Here is a 7,468-nt window from a genome sequence, read left to right on the forward strand (position 1 = left end):
TGAGGGATGAAATGCATCAGGAAGAGGACCAAGACATTCCAGGAGGAGGGGACTGTGTGGAGAAGCAGGGACATCGCCAGAAGCCACATATGAGAAGACCTGATAAGTTGAAGGATTATTTTGTGTATAGTTAGATGTTTCATTAGGATTAAGGTTTATGTTTGTATATATTGTGTAGTTTTGTCCGGACGACAAAGAACTGGGGAGGGGCTAGTGTTAAGAAGAGGGATTTGGTAGTTAGGTAGTTTAGACGTTTCTTACTGATTCCCGATGTTTACCGTAGCTCCGGTATAAGTCAGAGTTGCCAGCTTGCCTGCTGTTTGTGAGCGTAGTTTTTTGGTGAGTTATGCATTAATTTTTGTGCTCTTTTGCTTTATGATGTTTCATTTATGTGATCGTTAAATTGTGTAATTTGGGTTTGTATGCTAAATAACTTAGAGTGTTGTGCAGTGTAAGAAAACTCTGGCATGTTTTGATGTCTCCTAGTTGGTAACTGTTTTAACTTTGCCCCGTCAAGTGTGTGATGGAAGTTTCTAGAGTATTGCAAGCTTATTAATTATAAGGATGGGGAAAGGCTAGATCAAGTTTAGTCAGTGTTCAGTTCAGTTTGAGTGTAGTGCAGTATCAGTGCAGTTTGTATATTTTCGGTACTGTGAAAACAGTGAAGTGTTGGTGGCAAACAGTGAAGTGTTATTCAAGTCTGTATGTCATCAGTACTTGCGAAAAATAGTGAAGTGTTGTCAAGTATTGAGTGCAATTGCAGTTAGTAAAGTTTGTATAGCTCCAGTGCTTGGAGAATAGTCAGTGCTGGGCAGATGCGCAATGACTTGCGCAATGTGCAATTGCACACTGTTGTGCTCAGGTGAATATCGTTTGCGCATTGCGCAGCACACTAGACCTTGAGCAATATTGTGCTTTTGCACATGAAAAGACAGGTGCACAAGAGCAAATTATGTTGTGCTTGCACAACTATATTTGCATTTGCGCATCTGCCTTGCGCACCTGTCCTGTGGGTCTTGGGAGCCCACGTGGCTGGACAAGGGATGGGGGAGGCTCGGGCGGGTCGCGGGGGTTCTGGATTGTTGGGGGGAGGCGGGAGTGTTGTAGTATTTCTTAAAATGCTTCAACGGGGATAATATATTTTAACATTTTTTTATTAACAGTAATAAATAATAATAAATTAAGAATACATTATTTATTAAGAATGGCATATGCAATTCCTTACAAAAATTATTAAACCATATTATTTAATTCAAGTATCCACAGCCTAATAAATTATTAGGCTGTGGATATTTGATTTAAATAATGTTTTAGTGATTTTTGTAAGGAAGTGCATATACTATTGTATAGCCATATTAAATTATTAAATAAAACGTCTTGAGCAAATGCACATAAAAGTAAAACTGGCAACGTCACGTTAGGAGAAACACATTGAGGTGGTTTGACCATATGGAGAGGATGGAGAGTGAGAGACTAACAAGAAGAATGTATGTGAGGGAGGTGGAGGGGGGAGAGGAAGGGGGAGGCCAAGAATGAGATGGAGGGATGGAGTTGAGAGGTATATGAGAGAGGGGTGTGTGAGCTGGGAGCAGGGCAGTGAAATGGCGGGGGACAGGGTGACATGGAGACGATTTGTTGTTTGTGGGCAGTGGCCACCCTCTACGGGATGAAGGCGTCTGGCAACAGAAACATAGAATAATAATAAACAAAAGTATGCTAATTTATTTAAATATCTCAATATTTTACAGTAATTCCCTCAAATATATGCAGATGATTTGAGCTAGCACTTTGCAACATTGTGCAAGCTAAATATTAGATTGTGTACTTGCGCAAATTACAAATAATAGAACATAATAATAATAAATAAAAGTAAGTAGGCTAATTTATTTAAATATCTCAATGTTTTACAGTAATTCCCACAAATGTATGCAAATGGTTTGCGCTTGCACTTTGCAACATTGTGCAAGCTAAATATTAGTTAGATTGCGCACTTGCGCTTGCGCAAGGTAGTGAAATGTGGATTGCACTTGCACAAGGTCCTTTTTCGTTTGCACTGCCCACAACTGAGAATAGTGAAGTGAAGTTGGAAAGCATTAAGTGTAATTATTTGGAAAAGAAAGACTGAACTTAAGAAGCCGGTGTTTATTTATGATGCTTGAGCTGATCCTGTGTACTGTACACCGAAAGGCAGCCTCTGGGAAGAACAACTCGCTGGGCAACGTCCTTCCCATACTGAACTACTGCTGTTGGAGCCTGTGGCAGTGTAGGATGGGGACGTAACAATAAGTACTCAGGTCAGTAATGTCCCACAAAGTGAACATGATCAAAACCCCAGTGACAAGTATCACATAAATAAAAATGATGACATGTTTAATAAAATGTTATCTCATCTCGAAAATACTGAAAGATGCCTCAAGGCCCCACAGTGCCCTCCCCCCAGTGCTATTCTCACCCATTTTGATTGCACAGCGATGCTAAATAAAACTGTATCCAGCCTAGAAAATATTGAGAGCGGCCTCATGACCACAAGTGGGAATTATGGTAATGTGCACCAATACTGTTTATATCATCGCCGTTTGGGGGCACAAGCGCACAACTGTACCTCACCGTGTGAGTGGTCGGGGAACAGACTCAGCTGGGGGTGGTAAACTACCTTCCCTCCACATCTACTACATCCTCTTCCTGCACACTCCTGTGGGTGACTGACCTGATATGTGGGACCCCTTTCCTGGTTGACACTGGTGCGGCTGTTAGTGTGCTGTCTCTGTTGAGACACAAAGTCCCTTATGAACACCCCTCATATGATCTCTTGGTCGCTAATGGGACCCCTATTGCTTCGTACATCACAAATACCCTACATCTCACCCTAACACCAAACAAAACGTTCATGTGGCCTTCTGTGATCGCAGATGTAAGCAAACACATCATGGGCAAAGATTTCCTGAGGGGCCATGACTCCTAGTGCACCTCAAGTCACAGGCCTACCAACTACAACATCCATGCAGCATTATGCGAGCTACAAGCACTGCGCATCACCCACCTCCAGCCAGCATCCCCTTATGATGGGCTCCTTCAGCAGTATCCACTCCTCACAACATCTAGTCATCAACCAAAGAAGGTATCTCGCAACATTACCCACACTACAGTTACCTCTGGCCCACCCTGTTTCTCCAACCCATGCCGCCTATCACCAGAATGCCTGCAGACAAGGCAGGAGTCAGAACTGATGCTGCAGGAGGGAGTTGCCCATCCTTCATCGAGTTGTTGGGCGTCTCCACTGCACATGGACCCCAAAGCACAGGCCAGTGAATGGAGGGTGTGTGGGGATTACAGAGCTCTAAATGCATGATGCACCCTGACAAATACTCAGTACCACACATCATAGACTTCCATAACACCATGGGCGAGAGGTTTTCTCAAAGGTGGACCTAGTCTGGGCCTTCCACCAACTCCCAGTAGCTGAAGAGGAAAGACTGCCATTACCACTTCCTTCGACCTCTGAGTTTCCTAGGATAAACTTTGGTTTTTATAATGTAGCTCAGACTTCCCATAGATTTATGGACCACGTAGTTTGGGGACTAGATGTGGTTAAGGTGTACATTGATGTCCTCATCGCCTCTGCCTCACAACAGCAACACGAGAACCACCTGTGGCAGCTGTTCGACTGCCAGCAATAGTATGGCCTGAAGATCCACCTATCCAAATGTATCCTTGGATCTCCAGAATTGGACTTCCTCGGCCACAGGGTGTCTGCTGCAGGTATGTTTCCCTTCCCGCAGAAGGCCATAACTAACAAGGAGTTTCCCAAACCAAACGCGGCACAAGCATAGAAAGTTCCTTGGCCAATTATTACCACAGATTCATCCCATGCAGCAGACATCTTAGCACCACTCAGTGACTGCCTGAAGGGATTGAAGGGGACAAAGAAAACTTCAACCAAACAGCTAGTGTGGAGTACAATGTCGGGAGAGGCTTTTCTTATCATCAAGAAGCAGTTAGCAGACTTTTGTTGTTAGCATACATGGCCCCAAATGCACCTACAATCCCAATTACAGATGCATCATCAGGGACACTGGGTGCCATACTGCAGCAGAAGATACAAGGCATTCTCACTTCCATCACCTTCTTCAGTAAGCACTTGGAACACAGTGAACAAAAATACGGCACCTTCGACAGGAGATTGCTGGCAATATAAGAAGCTGTTTGACACTTCTGCCACTTCCTGGAGGCAAGAGAATTTCAATCCCTGACCGACCATAAACCCCTAACGTATGTTATGAACCAAAGCGGAGAGGACTTCACACCAAGGATATCCAGACAACTAGCCTACATGTCAGAGTATACAACAGATATCCACTACATTAAAAGAGAGGAGAACACAGTGGCCGATGCACTGTCACGTGGAGTTGCTGTGATGTCCCAGTAGGTGGACCCTGAACTGAAAACTGTACGGGAAAGTGCCACAACAGTCCAATTACAACAAGTTATATTCCAGGCTCCCCTCATAAACTGCGGTGTGATACCTCGTGTGGCAAGCCTCGCCCATATATCTTGCAACAGCACTGCCAGCATATTTTCCAGCTTTACCACTCCCTGGCACAGCGAGGGATATGGGGTACACAACAGATCATCAGCAAATGGGCAGTGTGGCCGCACATGAAGCATGACATCAAACAGTGGACACACACCTGTCTTATCTGCCAAGCAACCAAGGTGCACAAACATACAAAAACACCACTTCAAATCATTCCCTCACCAAACCAACGTTTCCACACAGTGCACGTAGATAATGTTGTGCCTCTACCGGCCTCACATGGTTGCAGATACTTGCTGATCATGTTGGACCGTGTCACACGATGGGCGGAGGCAAAACCTATGAATGACAGCACAGCCGAACAGACAGCCCACTACTTCCGGGCCAGTTGGGTGGCACGCTTTGGGGCCCCCCACACTGTTGTCACCGACCAGGGTGTTCAGTTTGAATCCCGGGTTTGCCGAGAGGTGCTGAATTTCTTGGGTACCCACTGGCAGTGTACAACCGCCTACCATCGACAATCATATGGCATGGTGGACAGCGGCGTTTCTAGCATTCAGAAAGTGGTGGGGCCACAATAGGGCCAAGGTAAGTGTGGTGGGGCCACAATAGGGCCAAGGTAAATGTGGTGGGGCCAGACCAAAATTGTGTGTAAGACAGACATGGGGTAATAGTAATAGAGTATGTAATAGTAATAGTCTATTACAGGGTTTTAAAATATTATTAACCGTAAAATATATATATATATATATATATATACACGAGGTGTGACAAAAAAGAAACGGGACACTGGCTGCTAATCACACAATTCATCAGCCACACAGTAATAAAGTACATCACAGTGTTGCCCAACATCTCAGCACTGTATGAGAAAAGCAGCACTTCAATTAACCTATTACCTTTCTTTTCACAGGTGGTTTTGTAGTTCCTGTCAAGTGCCCTCTGTCACAGAATGAGCCTTGAGCAAAGGATTAACATCAAGTTCTTGGCTAACTTGGGAAAAACTCCAGCAGAAACCCTTGCCATGCTGAAGGATTTGTACGGACAGAAAACAGTGTCCCGTACACGTGTCTATGAGCGGCACAAGAGGTTCAGGATGGGGCGGGTTGACGTGGAGGATGTCCCAAAACCAGGACATCCCACAACAACAAGAAATGATGCCAACATCCAGAAAGTCAAGGAACTGGTGTGGAGTGATTGCAGACTGATGATCAGAATGATGGCTGAGCAACTGGGATTGAATAGGGAGTCAGTGAGGTCCATCTTAATGGAAGATTTGGGCATGAGTGCAAAGTTGGTGCCCAAACCGCTCTCCGAGGACCAAAAGACCCGCCATGTGGATGTGTTATGGGACATTTTGGAGCATCACCCTGCCCCATCCTGAGTCTCTTGTGCCACTTACAGCCACTTGTACGGGACACTGTTTCCTCTCCGTACACATCCTTCAACACGGCAAGGGTTTTTGCAGGAGTTTTTCCCATGTTAGCCGAGAAATTGACGTTAATCCTTTACTCAAGACTCAGTCTGTGACAGAGGGCACTTGACAGGAGTTACAAAACCACGTGTGAAAAGAAAGATAATAGGCTAACTGAAGTGCTGCTTTTCTCATACAGTGCTAAGATGTTGGGCAACACTGTGATGTACTATTAGCAGCCAGTGTCCCGTTTCTTTTTTGTCACACCTCGTACATATATATATATATATATATATATCAGTTTTTTGCTGTAATAATAATAGTAAGAGAAAGTGAAATAATATTTAATAGAAGGCCTACACTGTATTACATTCCTATTACAAAGAAAATTTTTCACAGTGTCATTTTTTCCCAATTGCTGACTAGTTTTGACAAGACAAATAAAAAGAACTATTAGTTCTATAATATTCCACAAATCTATGCACAGGCCTATCTAATGTTTCATTATTCACAATATTGTTCCCAAACTTTCAATTTGTGAAATATAAACTTGATTTTTTGAAGAATGTAAATATGGCAAATATTTCTTTCAGTAAGATATAATATGATAAAATATAATTCACAGTCCTTGAAATTGCTGTGATTTGTTTGAAACAAGTCTCAATATACGGCACCATAATCAATTAAAATATCCTTTGCACCTTGTTTACCTGTCGGCTGCCCTCCATGCTGCAGGCACACCACAGGAGACCATGCAGAACTGAGAGTGGCCATCAGGTGATCTAATCATACTTGTGCATTCTGTGGAACTACCTATGAACAATAATGAAAATTACAACCATTTTCAGTTTAACTACGTTATAGTATATATTAATAGTAATAGATGATCAAGTAGGCCAAATAGTAATATAATAGTAATAGATGACACCTAAAGTAATAATAATATAGTAAATGCACTTGAGCTTGTCACACTACTGCCATCCCACCAGCTTCAGCATTCAACTGTGACAATATATTAACACTGGGGTACGATGCTAGTCAAGAGGAAGTGCTTGGAAAAGGATGTTGAGCCACAGTCTTGTCCGATTCTGCCACTGAGCTACGTGGAATAAGCTGTAAAAGGACAGGCAGAGGTGACAGGCTGGAGTGCAGAAGATATACTAATAAAATAGAGAACAGTTACAAGTAATAGTAATAGTAATAGACCTCATGCCTGGTGTATGGAGCAACAGTTGGCATTACTGCACCCAGTTGATTTACAGAAGTAAAATGACCGTCGCAATCCGGCAATTCATACAGTGGCAATATATTTAGTGTGGCTGAATCCTACGGTTATCATGTCTGCTGTCAAATTCGTCAGCAAAACAATCTATTCATTCTCTCAGCAAGTGCAACTTCAATCGTTAGTAGCGCGATGTTACTCAGTCCGTCACTGGTCATAGAATTCCTGACAAATGTTTTCACTAATTTAATTTATGTAAAGCTTCTCTTGCATGAAGCACTGGTAACGGGAAGAGTTA

The 7,468-nt window shown here is 43.2% G+C and overlaps 1 pseudogene; it reads left to right on the forward strand.

The window, feature by feature from the left end:
- Positions 1 to 5,558: 5,558 nt before the first annotated feature.
- On the forward strand, positions 5,559 to 5,918 carry LOC145391915 (protein GVQW3 pseudogene; annotated as a pseudogene).
- Positions 5,919 to 7,468: the final 1,550 nt, after the last annotated feature.

This window comes from Coenobita brevimanus, chromosome 20 (assembly GCF_032717465.1).
Source record: "Coenobita brevimanus isolate Jiangsu-jjx chromosome 20, ASM3271746v2, whole genome shotgun sequence".
In the NCBI taxonomy this organism is placed as follows: domain Eukaryota; kingdom Metazoa; phylum Arthropoda; class Malacostraca; order Decapoda; family Coenobitidae; genus Coenobita; species Coenobita brevimanus.